The sequence below is a fragment of the Rattus norvegicus genome, chromosome 5 (genome assembly GCF_036323735.1).
Source record: "Rattus norvegicus strain BN/NHsdMcwi chromosome 5, GRCr8, whole genome shotgun sequence".
NCBI lineage: Eukaryota > Metazoa > Chordata > Mammalia > Rodentia > Muridae > Rattus > Rattus norvegicus.
In genome coordinates, this window is record NC_086023.1 from 88,207,501 (window position 1) to 88,226,321 (window position 18,821).

Consider the following 18,821-nt stretch of genomic DNA (forward strand, 5'->3'; position numbering starts at 1 on the left):
GACCCACATGAAGACCAAGCTGCATATATACAAAGAGGCTTAGGTCAATCCCATGTACGTTCTATGGTTGGTGGCAAACCTGTTTCTTACCTAGGCCTTCCTCCTACTTCTGTACATCCCAGACTCTATGATGCCAAGCTGGCAGTGTTATGTGACATGACTCTAAGGCAATAAGTCTCATAGACTCAGGAACGTATTTTCTGCTACAATTCTGATAGTAGTAGGCTACACTCAGATGGGTTTCATGACCATGAAGATGTCTTACAAACTCTTTGAAGAGTCTAAGACAACATTTTTCATTTTATGTTGTGATGTACCAAGAAATGTACTTTTGCTTCCAGGATTATTGGGTCCTAAGGATAGATATTTTCAACTTAGCAGCTCTTTACCACTTCCTATACCCGGTGTCAAACTGTTATCAACTGGGGCATTTTCTGAATACTCCCGAATATAACATATAATTCCTCTAGCCTTATGAAGGTCCCTCTGGCTCAAGTTAAAAGTTGAGGATATGTTTTAGATGAACTGTTACTGCAGATCTTCCTACACAGGAACTTTCCAAAAACTCATAAAGTTTACACTAGCAAAATTAAACTAAACCTCTATGGTAGGAGTGTCCAGTTCCTAGAGAGTTTTAAAGGACTTTATAATTATCTGGGCTCATCTTTCAGAAATTCATCTTCTGCTCCTATGTGGAACCTGTTCATCAGCTTTTTTGTTAAAACCTCCCTTGTGGTTCTGTATGTAGACTTGTTTGAGAATTTTAAAAGAGTGACAATTCTCAAAAGGAGTTTTCTCTGGAAAGTAACCCCAGTAAGTCTTCCATCTAGACTAGTAGAAAAACAATCTAGCTATTATCTTGAAACAACTTAAGATGGTTTAGATTATCAACAAAAGACTCAGAACTAACACCTAAGCTTGTAATCAGCCATCCATCCATCTGATCTCTTGTTGAATACTAGATATAGTTGTTAGATGCAGGCAGTCCAAGTGGTAGAACATATACTTTTGAATCAAGGACTCATTTAATTCTATTCAAAGCAGTTTCTGAACTTGAACTGTGAACTTTAGAAACTTACAATACATTCTGATGCTTGAAACATAATGATTGATTGATGTCAATTGTTTTTACATTCTCTACAATTTTAATGAGATACTATTCTGTTATAATGGATTCAAGGTAATCATACTATTTTTAATTTTTCAACTATCATTTTGTGATAAATTTTATTATAATTTACTTTTAATAAGAAAATAGTTTTATGAAGAAGAGAAGTAATTGTCACAACATTGCACAGCTCTTATGGAGTTGAACTGTCCTCTAATCTGTGTAACTATATAATGTCTCTCCTCCATTTATTTACTCCATTTATTTTTTGAAACACCAAAAATATTTATTGAGGTCTTTATTATACTTGACACTAAGTAAATATTCAAAAGAATCCTAGTAAGGTTATATAACCCTTATAATTCCAGGAGATCCATTAAGCTCTACTAAAGTGCCACTTTGGAATGATTTTGGACTTTGCAGAACTCTTTCACAGTCACTGGTTATACATTACACATCATTCCACACTACCAATGTAACATCCATGCACATTAACAATGTATGTCCCCATAACATTGTATCTACAAAAAAGGCAGTGGGCTAACACTGACACATGGAGCTTAGTTTGCCAAGTTGTTCCAGTGAAAGAAAACTTGAGCTAAAAGGGGGATGAAGATTTGTTCAAGGTCCCTCACCTGTTACGCAATGCATCAGTCTTCAGTCCATATCTGACTTTTCCACCATTAATCTCTACCTCCCGTCTTGGATAGAACATGATCACAGTAGAACCATGTGACAGTGGAGATTCTTCATTGTGGACAGGAAGCAGCAAGAGAGACAGGAAGATCTAAGGATATGATAATCCCAGGGTCCTACCCTGCTTCTGTTTCATGCTCCCATGCTTATTGATATGATGTCTGTTTCCACAAGAAACTCGGGGAACTCATTCTTTCATCATTATATCTCCCCGAGTCCCTTAACTTTTGTCTTGAATCAGGACAGCTTATATTACTCAAAACAGGTTATTGCTTTTTACAATTCTGTCTCAAGAACATAAGAATAAAGCAATCTATTTTATCTTAATATTTATTTATCTATCTAAATAAAATATTTAATGTGCCAAGTTTGAATCTTGATCATCAGCCTTAGTCTAAACCCCCTTTTGTCAGTCCCACTCTCAAACAGGATGCCATGTTACAGTTTATATGGAAAATGTTGCCAAAATGGAACAGGTTAAAACATTCCACACTATTTATGGAACTATAAGAGGTGGAAATTTGCTATGACAGGTAGGTCATTGGTTCAGGGTCTCTAGGTTAGGACTATAAGATTTTCATACCCCTTCCTGTCCCTCTTTCTTTCTCCTTCACAATGAAATGAAGTAGCTCCACTGTCCCATGGTCCTATTCTATCCAAAGGCATAAGGCTAAGAAACCATAGGCTGAACCCTCTCAAACACTGAGACAAGACAAATCCCTCCTACCTTTTTGATGTCAGCCATTCTGTTTAAGTGATACAAAATCATTGAATATAATACTTTTTTGTTCACACTTATGCTTTCCCAATTTAAAATGCTTTTTAATGTAAAAACATTTTCATTCTTCTTTCTGATATATTCTTGAAAATATATTATATAATAAATATAATTATACCCAATCCCTATTTCCCCACTATATTCCCCAAACATCCCCTTCTACAAATTACTTGTTCTGTTCCATGTCATAGTCTCTTTGTCCCTCTCCACTTCCTCATCTTTCATTTGTTAATCACTATATCCAGTTAGGGATGTTGTCTTGCTGTAGAGCTGAACTCTAGAGGATAGACAACTTAGAAGTATCCATGACCCAAAGAAGAATGAGTTTCCTTCCCCCTTGCAGTTATCAATTGTCTATTACCATGTGGTTAGTAGTCATGCCAAACAAACTCCTCCTATGTCATCTTTCTTTCTTAAATATTGAATTTTGGCTTTAGTATTACATGAGGCCCTTTTGTTCATCTGACTCTTTTTGTCAGTAATTGCATTTGATTATCATTTTATATCACTATATTTACTCTAAATGATTCTAGGTCCCCAAGAACTCTGCAGACACTTATCTAATCCACTGGCTTTCACCATATAAAATTACTTTCATTCATTCATTAATGTATTCAATGAGTAGCAATTGATCATAGACAGGAAGAAGTGATGGAATTTTGATCAGGACTAGCACAATTCTAGCACTTCTGAAGAATAACATGCAGCAAGAGATATGAAAATTAATAAAATAATTTTAAAAAATATAGTTCCAATTACCAATACAAATTCACATGAGATGTCTGACTAATATCATTGGCTAATATCAATCATCAAGTTGTAAAAGAAGTGTACCATATAAAATCTACTTATTGAATGGATATGAAAGGTTGAACCGGAAGTCTATAGAACCGAGAGAAGCAATGTTATTCACCTCAAACCAGATCCTCTATATTATAAGATTCTAGGGACAAAAATCATCTATAGCTCACTTCAGGAGATCCATTAATTGCCACTGTGTTGGAAATGTTTCCTCACACTTTATCTTGTAACAACCTCTTACTGGAAGGGCCTAGGTATACTCTGGGACAACCACTTAACATTACCAATGGACACCTTAGTGTCTGGAGAAGACCAGAGATTTGTCCAGATCCATATAGTCTGTAGAGGCAAAGCTAGGTCTCTGGCCAGTCTCCTGAATCCCATTTCAATGATATTTCCCAAGTACTGGGGATATATTATATATTCCATCATTATGAAACTTCTAAGGACAAAATGTACATCTTCAGTTCATACTGACTAGTGATTGTAGAAGTAGTAACAATACCTACTACTTTTGGTAATATCTGTCTATATTTCAGGTATAGGTAACCTGAAATACTTATCTCTTTTAATAGGTTCCCAGTAGTCCAGTGTGACTTGATATCAGTCTCCTCCCATTTTTTTTTCTTTCTTTCTGTGTCATCTCAGCTGTGTGACATCTCAGCTGAAACATCTATTCATCTGTGGACCTCAGGCCAGAAAACAGAAGGGAATCTGCACAGCCAGCCTGACTTCTCTTTCTGTACCACAGCAGGCAGAACACAATTGGCCATTTGTACAGCGTCAGCCTGTGATCCCCACTGCATACTAATCAGGCACTAGAAATAGATGCATCAGGGGCAAAAACATTTACTGGCAACACTATCCTGCTTCAATCTTTCACCTTCCCTGGGTAATGAGATGAACTAGAACATTAAAACCAACAAACAGCCTTTGGTGTTTACAGCAAATGTTTGCAAGAGCGTGGGAGACAGAGGTACACTGGGGAACATCTGGATCTCTGGAAACTGTGTGATTACACAGATGTGTTAGATGCATCAGGCTGCAAAAATATCCTGTGATGTATGTCAAGAAGAAAAATAGTCTCCCAAAATGGATTTTTCTACGAGTTATCAATCACTGAAAAGACACTAAAAAGAATAGACAAGACTCCAGGCTCAGCCAATACACTCAAAGCCAGGGTGAAGTGTGTGCTTTAGAAAGTGAGCCTTGTTGACAAAGGGCAAGAAAGAGAGTGGGACCTAAGGAGTCCAGAATGCAATGCATCCATATCTTAAACACTCATAATCCTCTCTATATAAGTACCCTTTTGTATACCTTGGATGGCAGTGAGAGACATAAGGGAACATTCTTACATCTCTCAAGGTCTGTGTATTGCTCCCAGATATCCCCAAATGGCTTAGAGACATTCAGTGTAGTATGTCTTAAAGCATTTTCAAGTTTCATTTCTGTATCCTCTTTTAGCACACAACTAAGATATAACTTGTTTTCTAATACCCGTTGTTTGTCTTTATGGAAAACCACAGCGCCATGTCTAACGTCTAACTTGGTCCCCTCAAACACTCCTTTGTTTTGTTTTTGAGTGATTAAGCAAATAAAATATGTGATTTAGATGTTTATATTTGTTGGTACATGCCTGTGTCCAGTCTTGAATGCAAGCCCAAGATCTGGAATCTATGTATGGTCTTCATTTTCTCCCCTAAACCCTCTCCATGAAATCATCTCCTGAAATAATTTCTTTAATTCCTCAATGTAGATCTTCATCATATCTAATTACCATACCCACTGTCTTTATACAAAGTTTTAGTTTAGCCCATAAAATCTTTCTCATTTATGTTGTTCTTGTTGTTTTTGTTCTATGTGTGACTTTACTTCTCACCATTCTATAGCTTTGCCTGGGCATCACCATGCTCGTTTTTACACCTCTGAACTAGAGTGTAGCCCAGAGTTGCACAGTGGCACTATTTCTGGTGGCCTCTACTATGGTTTGGCTGTGGTTTGTCCACTAATGATGCATGTATTTGGGGCTTTGAGTTCAGTGACAACAATAATGTGGAAAGAGTGGAATCTTTGATACAATGTTGCACATCAGCTACTAGGGTACTGTCATTAAAGGAAATTAAAGTAGTTTTCATAAGATTTGTTAGTCTTTCTGAAAACAGAACTTCATACAATGGAGACCCTAGCACTTGGACATCTTTCCTACTTCAAGGTAATATCTTTTACCCTCTTGATGTCCTCATTCTATGTAAATAAAATGGCTTTGAACATTCAGAATTAATTTAAACAAATAAGCACTCCATCCCTTTTATACACCTGTGCATGTTTGTGCCTCCTTCTGTGTATGTGTGCATCCCCATGTGTGCATGGGTGTATGTATACTCACACATGCATCCAGGTGTGCATTTGAGTGAAGGTGTGTGTACATATGACAGTCAGAATCCAAGTATAGGTGTTATTCCTCAAATACTGTCCACTTCTTTTGAGATAGTCTTTCATTAAGCTGTAATTCATCAAGTGGGTGAGGCTGGATGGCCAGTCAGGCCCAAGTATTCATTTTTATTTGAGTCTCTAGTGCTGGAAATACAAATGGACACCATCACACTTATTTTTCTTTGATTAATTGTTTTGTATTTATTTGATTGTTTGTTTGTTTTCATGAAGGATCTGGAGCTATCCCTCACATCTTCATGCTTGCAAGGCACAAAATTTACAGAATCTTCTTTTACAAAGGTATCCACCCTCAGCAGTTTTACTATAGCAATGAAAAACACACTAATACAGCCTTCAAAAAGAACAAATTCCTCACATAAAGTCACAAAGGCTTAAGACTCTAAAACTAATTTCACTATAACCTTTTGTGCACACTGGACAAGTTCCAAACTCAACAAGACACAGGGCCAGAATACATGATTTTCTTCCCATGTAGGAATCAAAATTAGATGGCGGAGTCATTGTTATAATTAGGGTAGCTTACTATGACAGGTGACAACATGCCCAGGAAGATTAAATTCATATCTATTTACTTTAAAACCTAGTTCAGCATCTCTGAATACTGCAATTAGAAAATAGTATAAATAAAAAATGCATAGTGAAATAAATAATTATAAAAGTAAACAGTATGGATTAGTAATGTTGTAATAGAAAACTAAAGTTACACACTGTGTATGCTGTATGTGGGCTGGGGGGAGACCTTTTCACCAGAGCAAGGAAATCTCGACAGATCTAGTTTCTTGACACTAACATCTGCAAATTCTTACTCCTAAAATGAAACTCAGTAATGAACCTGTATGTGCTCTATCTGGAGTAGTTTGCAAAGGAACCCAACCCCCACATCAGCAGACAGTCAAACATGGTTAAGCCGTATGAACGCCAAAATTCTGACCATGGGGCATAGGAGGGAATATCATCTAATCTACCTCTGCCTGTGTGGATTTGTGAACTAACTAAAATGAAGCCATAGCAGTTTGGTGGCTACCCAAGAATTCCCAACATTCTGGATGAAAATAGACATGCTTACACTTTGCAGTTGGTCTTTCCTTTCTACCCTGGAGGAAACAGAAGCTCCAAGAAGTTAATCCTACATTTGGTAAAACTCATTATAAAACACACGGATTAAAGCTGAAACATGAATAGCATTAGTGACAAGAAAACCTGTATTGGTCATGTTTATTTCATCCCTCTGTGCCCAGCTCTTTCCGTACTTCCTAAAAAACTTTAAAAATACCACTGGGGTATAAAGTTATTTGGGGGTATTTCCCAAGATTTATTTTTATAAGAATTCTAATTCTGGATGGGTTGAGGGGCTCCCGAAAGACCATAATGTACTATCTACCACCGTGAGAAAAAAGAAAGAACTTATTTCGTGGTGTAGCAATCTTGGAAACAAGTGAGAGAGGCTATCTCAGAGGGGAAAAAAAGAGCCTTTTAGGAAAAGTCACCCCTACATGTCTCTCACATTCTATGACCATCACAGAAAAAAGGTTTTGATAAAGATACACAGCTGTACTTCTAATACCAGACCACTAAGTGAGGTTCCCTGGAGGTAGTGCCCAGGAATCCACATTCTCACATGACTTCCTAATGATTCCTAAATGCAATAAGGTCTACATGTTACCATACTTATCAAAATACTCAAAAGGAAAGAAGAGTAATTAAAGCTAGTCTTTTACCCATCTGATGACTAGATACTATACACAGTGAAAACGTGGTGGTTATCTATGTTTAATTTCACTGAGTACATTGTCCAGTTTATAGCACTGTCGAAATCCATGTATTCTCCATATGCCCTGCTGTAGCTTTCAAGGAAAAAAGAGAATTAAAAGAACCTCTTTGCCCAACAACTAGGACCATCTGCCTCCGTCTTGAAAATATTTTATGACACAAATTGGAAAAGTGTGGGTCACCTTCCAGCCCCTTCCATTCCCTGTCCTAGACAGGGCCCCCACCATTCTACAAATGAGACCCGGGAGGGCTGGTAGAAATGAGAAATTACTTTACCAAAAGCGACTCAGGGAAATTAGGGCCTCCCTACCTTGGAGGCATCAAGAGACAGTGGACAAGGGCTGAAAGAAAAGAGACAAAACGCCCATTCCAATAAGGAAACGGCTTTAATCTATCAAAGTAATTCTCCTCCTTTCAGGAAGAGAGAACATGAAATTGCACAAAATGACTTACAGAATGGCACCCAGTCTGATTAGCGTGGTAAGACCCAGAGCTCTCTGCACTTAGTATGTAAGGTAGAAAACCTATTTGAATATCCTGGTTTAAAAAAAAAAACATAAAAAGGGAAAAGAATATGCTCTTCTTTTCAAAGCATAGAAATGTTGGCAAAAGCATGTATTTAGGAGAATATCTGCAAAGAGATGGTACTGAACAGGGTCACAGAGAACCTGTGGTGATCAGTAAGAGTGACATTTTTATTTCTAACCCCACATTGCCCCCCGATCTCTGTCTCCCTAATCTCACAGGTTAAAATTCAATTCCTTTGCTGTATCCAGTGCACTCCACTGCCCAGACTAGAGATCAACAAAATCATTCCTTAAGTGAAAGTAAATATTTCAAGTTTGACATGCCAATGGTCTCTCAATTATTCTGCCTCTAATTTTGCAGACCCAAGGTAGCCATGATCCCCTAAATTTTATGTATGGACACTGAAATTTACATTTTACAGTTTCCAAACCTCACAAAATTATTTTACTTTCAACCACTTTCAATGAAAATTAGTCTTTTAAGGATTAAGGCTACATAAAAGTAAATAATGGATAAATGTTAATCATGGGCCATTGTTTGCCCAGTGCTAATCTAGATTATAGTTTGTGTGTGTGTGTGTGTGTGTGTGTGTGTGTGTGTGTGTGTCCTCCTGTGAATCTATGAAAGATTTCTATTAAAGAAATATGAGTTCTTTCCAGTACAGGATCCTTGATTTCCAACGTGTAAACTGTCTCCTCATTCTTTTCCTTCCTCCACATCCACTAAGATTTGTATCCCTCTAGCTCATCACCTCTTCTTCAGTATTTTCCATAAGACATGACCTTCCTACATCCTTTCTCTATGAGTCTGATCTCCTAGAGAATCTACACTTCTTAGAAATTAAACACTATCCAACATTTAAGCGTCTTCTTCAATTAATTCCTTATAACATATCTCATCAATATTATGATGATATTATAGATATTATTCCTAAGTACAGATGTTAGAATTGTATATTGAACCAGAATGTCAAGTGGTCTGAGGTTACTCACTGAAGCAATGACAGACTCTTCCTCATGTGCCAAGTATAACAAATAGGCCTCAATAGATGGATGACTTCCAAATTGTGTACTTCTCGGGGTCTCAAAATTAAGGGGCTCCGATATCTCATAAGTGTGACACTTATCTATTCTGTTTGCAGAGCTTTAGAAGATTGCTCATAGGTATAGCTCCAGTACATGAATAATGACAAAGAAATGGCATCTGATATCTCAGAAGATTCTCAACAGAAACACATAAAGCGCTACGTCCAGTACCAATTTCTGAAGCCTGATGACATCAGAAGCATGCCTGTGTGCTACATGAAGCATGGATAGGTCATGGTAGAACACTAAGTCTGAAAAAAATGACCAAGTAGATTCCCTGCATGAAACTCTGGGAAGTCTATGCTGTTTGTTTGGTTTCCCAATTGACAGTCCTTTGGTGGTATTTTCATGTTTGGCTTTTGAAAAATTCTGTTCGAAGTTGTCAGATCTTTGTCATTAAATATGCTCATACTATAGAACCACTCCCCAATGATAATAGAGAACCAGCAGTTTTTCTGTCTCAGCTACATTGCAACGAAGCCTCTATTTTACCTGCTACTCATGCCTACTGGCCTTGCTGTGAACCAATTTCCCTGTTTGTTGCAGACTTGAAACATTAAATATAAATCAAACAACAGAGCTGAATTCTTACTGGGCTTGACATCCTGGGCTGGATAATGATGGTGTAAAATTGGTAATCACTAAAACAAGTCTTATCCTTAAAAGTATATGAGAAGAAAACACATGGGTTATGCTGTTCTATGCTAACAGGGTAGCATTTCATCATCAAGGATATATTGGGGCCTAGGAGGATGGTTCAGTGAGTAAAGTTCTTGCACAGTATGAAGCCCGGAGCTTGAATCACCACATCCAAGGAAATTCTGGGATGGTAGCACAATCTGCTCTTAAGATGGGATGGAAGATGGAAACAGGAACATTTCTGGAAATTCATGAGCCAGCCACCCTGGAGTATGAAGCAGAGGACACAAAGATATTTTGTTTCATACAGTGTAGAAGAAAAAGAATAACACTGGAGGGGTTTTTTTTCTGACCTTTATGGATATTCATTAGCACAAGCCTATTTGCATGCATACATACATGCATGCACATATACATCATATACATGCATGCAAACACACACACACACACACACACACACACACACACACACACACACACACACACATGGGCCAATGAACACCAAAGAATAATCTAAAATGACATGCATACCTTCACAAATACTTTGATTTAAAGATATCTTGTTTCTCTGGATTTTGTTCTCCTTATGACTACTGAATTTAAGATCATGAAAACTCTGGTATACAATGTCACTCCAAAAATCTTAGGAGCTCTTGGTGTTTGGTTTGTTCCTTACTGGACTTTGTTCTTTAGTGTTTCCTTTTGCCCTAGGCTGGCATGTGTTGTTTCTTTTGAATATGATCTCTGTGTATGCCTCATTCTCAGACCTGCTGTTCTTGTCTTAATGTTAACAAATAATACATTCTCAAGTGGGAAGAGAAGATAGGCACCATCATGAAAAAGTCATATATCACTGCGAAGCCATGTGAATTTAATTGGTAAATACTTAGTGACCATCTAGTGGATGCCAGGCCATGTGCCAGGTACTAGAGTGAATAGGCAGTAATACTCCATGCTTGAGGCTGTTTGCTGATGATAGAAAGGAACTAATTGTATTTTATGATTTCTGTGATTCAATAGTGTACTTCAATACACTATTGGAAAGGGCAAATGGTTCATACTGGGTTGTTATTAGCATTAGAAGTCAGGGTTATAATTAACAAAACAAAACAAATTAGCCTAAAATAAAATGAAAATGAGAGAACTAATCCTTGCATAAATAGGAAGTTAAGGATAACTCCTGGATGTTTCTCTTCTCTTTTCCTGTCGTCTCCACTCCTCCTCCATTCTGAACTTGAACTGTTATGCTCCATCCTCAAGCAGATGTTTGTCATTCATGAAGCTAAGCAACAGTTCTGGAAAGCTTCAAGTTTGAAGGGCTTGAGAGCCTCAGACTATGAACAATTTTCTGTAGCATCTTCATTAGGATTAAAACATAAAAGATTCTGTCACCAAATTAACCAGTACTCATATCTTTTGAAGGAAGAGAATGAAGGGTTCCAAAAGATGATAAAGCACACAAGCCTTGTGTGGTTCACAGGAATAACAGGTTCACCAGAACGGGGTTGGGAATTTAGCTCAGTGGTAGAGCACTTGCCTAGGAAGCGCAAGGCCCTGGGTTCAGTCCCCAGCTCCGAAAAAAAAAAAGAACCAAAAAAAAAAAAAAAGAAAAAAAAACAGGTTCACCAGATTCACCTTAAGTTACAGGATTCTGTCCCACAAAGGAAGGAATCCTGTGTAGAAACAACAAAAAGGAGAGTTCTCCACTGAACTGAATTTTTGGTAAAGCAGAGATAATGTATAGAATGGGGTGTATTTTTCTGATAAAAAAGCAATCTGGGTTTTCTTAGAGCACAGAGTGTGCATGCTTATGTGTGCAAGTTTATGATGGTGTCAGGAGATGACATGTGGTAAATCAGGGAAGCTAAGCTGATGTAAAGAATTCAATGACATGTTTTACATAATAGACTAGCTAGTTTTATGTCATCTTGACTATACCTCCATAAGACCAGGCTACAGCCAAGTATGGAGGGCATTATTTTTAATTAGTGATTTATAAGAAAGGGCCTAGTCAAGTCTGTGCAGGAAGATCTCTGAACTGTTGGCCTAGGATTCTATAAGAAACCAGGCTCTATAAAACCATGGAGAAAAGGTAGGTACATAGTAGCCTTCCATGGTCTATGTAACAGTTCCTGCCTTCCCGATCCCCTTATCCTTGAGTTTGTTCCCTGACTTCCTTCAATGACAGTCTATAATGTGGAAGCATAAGCCAAATATTCTTTCCTCATCAATTTGCTTTTGGCCAAGGTGTTCATCATAGCAATGACAATCTTAATTATCACATATACTTTGGTCATAAGTCAGGTTATAGAAAAGTTTCCCAGAATTCTAAAACCATCTAAGCTAATGGGCAGGTATCCGTCAGGCATCCATTGTTTGCAGATCAACTGTAATGAAATGACTAGGGAACATACAGTACACAGACAGAACTGAGGGTACAAAGGAACCCTGATATCTCCTGGGACTATGCCTACTTCTCATATGTGTGCTGAGAGATTTCCAACTGCACTTTAAAATCCAAGATCTATTCTTACTCATCATCATTGAAAGTGTCAAAGAATGGTCCACACACCATCCCTTACTTAAAGGTGCAGAGGCAGATAACAGATAAAAGGAGACAACTTGGGCTTTATTCTTTTTATAGCAGTAAAAAATATTGCTTAGAGAAGATGAAGCCCCACAGTGCAAAGAACTAAAGCACAGTAGCTGTATATACTGAATAACCAATTTCACAAGTAGGAGACAGGACTAAGGTTAACTTTAAGGGACAGTTACAGAGTCATATTGGTACTCCTCCTTAGGTATGTCTTTCTATCCACAGGAATCCACATCACTCCTCTCTGGGCCTCAGTTGCTTCATCTATATAATGGATATCTTTGTGTCTCTTCCTCACAAGATTTCCATTAACATTGAATGTAAGGGAGTATATAGTATCCTCCCTGTGTGACTATGGGAAGTTCATAGATATTAAGTCTCATCTCTCTAGTCAAACTTAGTTCCAAGCCCAAGCTACAAAGCATCTTTTATCATTGAGTATGTCAGGTAGTGGGTACCTTTACTGGGTAGAAGCCTCAAGAATAACTAGCTTCTTCTCCATAAATTTTCATGTCTCCAATGGACCACCACCATTCCTGGAGAGTCACCAGACCTTGGAGCATCATTCTCACCTTCTAAAAGAGGGCTTTGACCAGTCTCCACTCGTGAGCTGAGGGCCAGTATGCTTTGTGAAATCAGAAGTTTTTAACACAAGTGCGTGGGTGTTCCTTGGTACAACATGAGCTGCACAAGAAAGTCCTTACCATTTCCTGCCGCCTCCACAGCTATTTTAATTTGTGTACATCACCCATATGACCCATATGTTTTTCCTTTAGCCACTACAATGTCTGTCCTACTCAGAACATCTAGGTTGAGTGATCTTTCTGTCACATATAACAAACTTCACTTCTATTCCTTTGCCTCTTCTCTTGGTTGCTCATTCCAGGTTGTATAACTTTCCCGTCCTCTACTTCAACCAAGATTTTATTCATCTTCATCAACTTTTATATCTTAAGTGTACTCATGCTGTAGTTTTTGAAGAAATACTACAAAACTAACCTAAGTTAAGGACACAAATAAAACATGCTTCAGGGAGCTTTCATTGATAAACTAGGTTCATACATTAACTAATAGTCATCACACTCAGTATCAACACTTCCTACTTTTTATGTACCATACACTATTCCAACCTATTCCCATAACACTGTGGCCTTGATGCGAACGTACTCTCATTTCCACTCTACAAAAAAGGCCATCATGCTTCAGAGAAGCAAAGCAATTTGCCCGATGGCACACAGAGAGTAAATGAAAAAGCTGTTTTAAAATTGCGTTCATCTAACTTAAGAGTCACTGATTCACTTTTTTCTTATTATGATGTGTAATATAGTAATAATATCAAGAGGTAATTATCAAGGAGATAGATGCCTATTCTGATTTGCAGAGGGCTTTTTCAATTACTCCTTTGATCTCATTAAGAGTCTGCAACACATAAAAGACACAGCTAATTCTTTCCATTTATAGATTAGGAAAGTATTTGGGAAAACTTCATTTTCTCCCAACCTGAAGAAGCACCAGCTATACTCTAAAGATTTTAATGGAATAAAAATTTCCTTTTTAACTTGATATTGGCATTAGGGGCAAGAACAAGTATGTAACTGATATGTAAATAAGTTAAATATCTAAGTGTTCATTTTCAGTGAACTTTAATTGGATGAAATTGTCTTTCCCTACTAGAGCTGGAAGGCCCATCCCCATAAATTGATCACTTAACACTACTATTCTCTCAAAACAATTAGCTGATCTCTCTGTATATACATCCGTATGGTCAGTAATGGTCACTAACTCTAAGGTTCACTGTTTCTCAAGGGTGATTCACTTACTTTTCCATGTTTCTTGTTTCTGGACTCAGAATGGAACACAATTCCATTTCTATCTCTCCAATCACCCATAGTCTAATAAAAGCATACTGAAACAGTTTTTAGTTCTGTTTTTTTGATCCTCAACATCTCTGCTCTGGGTTATAGCATCCAGGTTCCAGTTTGTGATCTTGCTTCATATATATATATATATATATATATATATATATATATATATATATATATATATATATATATATAAACTTTATGAGTTCTAATTGATTGAGTGCATTGTATATGCCCTCCAGTGATAACTCTGTGTCATGGAGACTGGAGAGTGAAAATGGACCTAGTGCTAAGATTACCCAATTCACTTCTTGGCTGCATTATGCACAACTGGAGAATTGGGTACTGCATTTCTTAATCTGAAGATCCTCTCATCTTTCTGTATCCTACTATGTACCCTGGCTGCTTTCTCTTATGGTCCAGGAAAGTATACAAGAAAGTATACGTGGGTTAGCCCACCATATGTCCAGTCTTTAACCAACCTAGCCTATACTGCAAAACCTAGAGAACAGTGTACTTCTAGGTGGAAAACGCAGATAAGCAGGTGTTGGGGCTGTGCTTTTTCCCTTTAGCCTTAAGTGACCGAGTGTTGCCTTCTTCAGCTACTCTTTGTAAAGAAGCCTACACTGTCCTTTCATCTATGTTATTCAGGTTAAATTTATTGCCTGGTTCCTGCCTTCCTCTCCCTTCCAAAATGGGATCCCAAGTAAACCATACTCCTTCTCTGAGTCACCTATTGTGCCACTGTGTTAAAGCAGGTATAGAAGGAAAGAAGGAAGGTTACACTGTGCTGAGGTAGCTACACTCAGAAAAGCCCTAAAACCGCCCAGATTCTTGAACATGACCTGCAAGTGTGGATGCCTTTCATACTAGTAAATACCCGTCTAAAGTCAAACTTGCTGAAAGTCATTCTGCACTTGGCAGGGTCAAAATTCAAATCTGGAGCCTGGAGACTTGAGACTGAAGCTTACCCATGTTTCAGTAATGCAGTGAATCAAGGTGTAGAAACCTCCCCTGAGATGTTCCTGCTGTGTCTTAGCCTTAGAGGAAATCTGCAGACTAGTGAGAGCCCACAATGCACCTGGATAATCACTCTATGTATGCTGGAGTGGAGGATGGGGGTTCCTCCTTGACCCCTGCAGGCAATCAGCTTAGCTCATGAAGCATGAGATTTAATTACCCTTATCTAAGCTTAAATAACTGTTAAATGTTATTGTTGGTCACACAGAATTATCTCGCCCTTTGAAAACACCCAGCCGTTTCCCTGACTTTGTGATTTCCTCTGCCAGGGAAACAATGTTGTTAATGTCACCAAAGCCCATTGCTAGGTGAGCCCCATTTTCTTGTAGACTGTTGCTGTGACATTTTGTAGCAGTCAATATGCCAATGCAAGGCCTACTATTTGTCAGTTGTTAGAGAATAGCTTAATGGCTGTTACCATAGCACCAGGCTAGGAGAGAAGTTGGAGGAGAGCATCAAGTTCTCTCCTTGTGGCTGGTACTCACCTGGGAAGTTGCTTACTGTTAGCATTTGGTCTAAGCTCTGACTCACAGTTTTCTGACAACAGATGGGTATGCCTGACTCACTATGAAAGGTACTGCTTGCCCCCTCCTCACTCTCTTGCTCTTGCCCTTGCCTTCTTGCTCCTCTCTCTCCCCTATCGCCTTCCCCCCTCTCCCCATCGCCTTATCCCCCTCTCCACATGCTCATGGTCAGCCTCTACCTCTCTCTCTCTCTCTCTCTCTCTCTCTCTCTCTCTCTCTCTGCTCCTATTACCCTCTCAACTCCCCTTCCTATGACCTGAATAAGCTCTATTCTACATTATGACATCCTGTGGCTGGTCCCTCCAGGGGAAAGGGTGCCTCAGAATGGGCCTGCAGAGGTACCACTTTCCTCCATTCCTCATCACACACCTCCATAAAACAGATCTCTACTCTCTTTATCTTTTTATAAACACATCACTTACACTTTCTGGTTTTCTTTCTATGAACACTCAGCTTCTCCTAATGTTTCCTGATGAGGAGTTGGGTAAAAAAAATGCAAACATACTAAAACAAATATAAAAAGTCATAGGCTGAATATGATGGTACATGCCTTTGATTATCTCTTACTCAGGAGACAGGGGCAAACTGATCTCTGAATATACATAACAAGTTCCAAGCCAAGTAAAACTGTGCCTTAAAACAAACAAATAAGCAAAAACAGCTAAAGCAAATGATATAGACTCACCATTAGGGTGAATGCTAGAGATTCTCCCACTTAACCAGAGCAGAGCCAGAGAGAAGGAAGTCCAGAATAATCAGTATAGCATGAGCATGTAATTAAACAAAATAATTGAAGACCTGAACATATAGAGTTATCTTGAGTATGAACACTGATTATCTGAGTGAACAAACTAAGTTGCCTTTCTTCTCTGATGTCCTTTTTCCTCCCTAGTAAAGTTGAAATAACTCATCAAATAATATTTGATTAGTAAGATATGTGATGGTTTGAATGGGTAAGGATCCAACAGATTCATGTATTTGAATGCTTGGTTCCGAGTTAGTAAAACAGTTTGAGAAGGATTGAGAGCTGTAGCCTTGTTTAAGGAAATGTGGCACTTAGGGTAGACTTTGAGTTTCGAAAGCCCATACCATTACTAGTTAGCTTTCTCTGCTTTGTGGTTAATGCCTGCCTGTCTACTGTCATACTGTCTAATATTATGGTTATGGCCTCACCCTCTAAAACTATAAGTCTACAGTAAACTCTTTACTCTGTAAGTTGTGTAGTCATGGTGTCTTCAAAGCATTAAAGCCCCTAACTGCGATGGACAAGCATATTACAGAGAGAAGACAGGAAGACAGCCAACTAAGTTTTAGAAAACTGACAAATCATAAGCAAGTAAGATGAACTATGATTTGGCTATAACTATCACAGGAAACTACGAACAAGCAAGCAGATCGGTGTCCTAGGTGATGATGGTGATGCTGAACATCATAATGAAGCGTAACATAAGATGCCTTTTCTAAATTTTCATTAACAGTATGCTAAGTAGCATTTTAATCAACTATAAAATGTCAACCTTTGCTAATTAAACTAAATGAATTATCTATAACATTCTTTAAAGTCCTTCTTAGAGTTGGTATTCTTTCACCCATTAACAATAAGGAAATTGAAGATAAGTTGTTGCTGTAAAATTATTAAAAAAAAAAAAAGACTGTCTTTTACCCCTCACTAGGTCTGGCAATGTAGTGCCCCCAAGAGAACTGGTAAATATCTTCATCTCAGTCTGCAATGCATCTCACCTGTTTTGCTCTATCCCATATCAAACTGCCGATGTCTATTCTCTGAGCAATAATCGCTCTACCTGTCTAGTTCCCAAGGCAAGTTGCCACCACGCCAGAGATACATACCCCAGTTTCGTGGTGGGTTAGCATGTCTAGCCACCACACACTCTCTTGAACATAAATCTCCACATGAAAGAACACACAACACAATAACCTCTGATCCAATTGATAAGATAGAATTTGCTCATCTAGACTGCAAAACCCCGTACATATCCATCACTTAAGAACATTCATAACAACCTGTAAATGTGCAGAGAGAAATCTTAAAATCTGCCTCCCTGTTCTTTCCACTGCTTCTTCTTGCCGTCTTCTCCCCCTCTCTAAAACTTTTCTCCTGCCCATCCTTCCTTCTTGTCCAATGACAGGCCTAATTCTATCCTATACCTGACTATACCTATATAATGACATCATCCTACAATAGGTTGTCTAGACAGTAACTGCACGTAGGCATTTAACTTAACTGTGGCACTTAGGGTAGATTTTGAGTTTCGAAAGCTCATGCCATGGGGACCATGCTCTAAGTGAAAGAGGGAAGGGTTCTCCAGTGTGAGAGGAAAGTCAATAGTCAGTAGCAAAAGAAAAAAAACAAAATTCAATGCATATCTGGCAATTTCTGGCAGGTCATAGGTAAGGAAAGAGAAGGAAAGAGCTAAATCTCAATCTAGTGAAGTATCCATTTGTTAGAATGGTCAGTACTCTAAACCATGCTTGAGGTGTCCTGTAGATGTGAGGTAAAAGTCAAGGCTCACAGCCATTATGGCTGTAGTTCTGTATGTCAGGCCATTTGAACTTTATGAGCAATGAAGCAGACGCGCCAGGGCAAGGTAAACACCTTAGAGTTGAGAATTACAATTGTATCTTCTGTGCTTTCCAGACCTTAGTTTCCAAATGTGTGATGAGTATACAAGTGAATCACACACAAACACACACACACACACACACACACACACACACACACGTCATAATTGTAACCATGCCCCAGTCCTGCAGTCAGTACAGACTTCATTAATGGATCTCTGTATTCTTTCCATACCCAAACTGCAGAACTCTACAGAAAGCACTACAATGACAGCCTCAAATAATCTTATCAGAGTCGCCACCAGACTGAACTACACAGCAGCTAAGGATTGGCTCCCATCTCAGACACTGTCATTCTAATGTGTTATTTAGTAGTAACC

The 18,821-nt window shown here is 38.4% G+C and overlaps 1 long non-coding RNA gene across 1 annotated transcript; it reads right to left on the reverse strand.

The window, feature by feature from the left end:
* Positions 1-9,912: 9,912 nt before the first annotated feature.
* LOC134487071 (uncharacterized) lies at positions 9,913-16,065 on the reverse strand. Its single transcript, XR_010066789.1, has 2 exons — positions 15,823-16,065; positions 9,913-10,124 (listed from the first exon to the last, which is right to left on the reverse strand). It is a non-coding gene; the product is annotated as an uncharacterized LOC134487071 (long non-coding RNA).
* Between the last annotated feature and the right edge of the window lie 2,756 nt (positions 16,066-18,821).